We start from the raw sequence: 1,765 nt of genomic DNA, 5'->3' as shown, positions 1-1,765 counted from the left end.
TTTCTATCTTCCTATTCTCCCTTCTCTCTGTACTTTAGAAAATTGGAAAACGGGAAGGGGGACTGGCCGCACGGGAGCAGCAACTCTGCTGGGCCGCCGTGGGTCCCGGGCGCACTGCGCCATGTTAATAGCAGGGGGGAACGATACAACTCTGTATAGAATCCACTCTCTTCCGCGCGAGTATAGGAACCTATATTTGGGTCCCATGGTGAATGTTCCAGATGAAGAAGAGAGGCGTGCACATTTCCGTTACTGTATCGTCCTGTTTTATCACTGTATATGAAAATGACTGTTGTTGTGGCCCGTGTGGGCCAGCCTTTCTGATTGTTACAACTAAAGAATAAAAAAAAAAAAAGAGAGCTGGTTTGGCTCCAATTCTGGTCTCCTGCCACCCTTTACACTTACTATAGAGATATTTGAGGTTTGCATGACTTGCTAGTGTCAGGCTGTGTATGGCCATCTCACAGGCTGGTTTGCAAAGGATTCTTCACAACAGTACACAGAAAGGTATAAACCTGCTGGTTTATTACTGATGGCATGTGTGTCTGTAGAGCTGTGACGGGAACTTTTAGAGCTCCTATAGAAGTGGTTACTGATGTGAATGATTTTTATATGTTGTAATGCACTGCAAATCATTTAGTTCTTTATAAATTAATTCAATTTACATCTGGCGCATTTCTAGTCATCTCTGGTGGTTAGTTGTTTGACTGCTTTTATTATTATACAGTATGTTCTTGGGAATTACTGACCAGTCATAAACATGATTACTGGTATATTTCGTAGTGCACATAAAAACTCTTTAAAGGGGTTGTAAAGGTTTGTTTTTTATTTTCTAAATAGGTTCCTTTAACGCCCGCCGCACGACTATTTACGTCCACAGAATGGCACGTACAGGCAGAAGGACGTATATATACGTCCTTGCCTTCTAGCGGGTGGGGGGTCCGATCGGGACCCCCTCCGCTGCGTGTGGTGGGCGGATTCCCTCGGGGAGCGATCCGGGACGATCACGATCGCTCCCCGGAGCTGAAGAACGGGGAGAGCCGTATGTAAACACGGCTTCCCCGTGCTTCACTGTGGTGGCGTATCGATCGAGTGATCCTTTTTATAAGGGAGACGCGATCGATGACGTCAGTCCTACAGCCACACCCCCCTACAGTTGTAAACACACACTAGGTGAACCCTAACTCCTACAGCGCCCCCTGTGGTTAACTCCCAAACTGCAACTGTCATTTTCACAATAAACAATGCAATTTAAATGCATTTTTTGCTGTGAAAATGACAATGGTCCCAAAAATGTGTCAAAATTGTCCGAAGTGTCCGCCATAATGTCGCAGTCACGAAAAAAATCGCTGATCGCCACCAATAGTAGTAAAAAAAAAATAATTAATAAAAATGCGTATCGGCCTAAACTGAGGAAAAAAAAATTTTTATATATGTTTTTGGGGGATATTTATTATAGCAAAAATTAAAAAATATTGCATTTTTTTCAAAATTGTCGCTGTATTTTTGTTTATAGCGCAAAAAATAAAAGACGCAGAGGTGATCAAATACCACCAAAAGAAAGCTCTATTTGTGGGGAAAAAAGGACGCCAATTTTGTTTGGAAGCCACGTCGCACGACCGCGCAATTGTCTGTTAAAGCGACGCAGTGCCGAATCGCAAAACCTGGCCTGGGCATTTAGCTGCCTAAAGGTCCGGGGCTTAAGTGGTTAAATTAGTGCATTGTTGGTTCACTTACCTTTTCCTTCAATTTCCTTTCTAAATGT

The sequence above is a fragment of the Rana temporaria genome, chromosome 2 (assembly GCF_905171775.1).
Source record: "Rana temporaria chromosome 2, aRanTem1.1, whole genome shotgun sequence".
Lineage (NCBI taxonomy): Eukaryota > Metazoa > Chordata > Amphibia > Anura > Ranidae > Rana > Rana temporaria.
Note: the sequence above shows the minus strand (reverse complement) of the source record.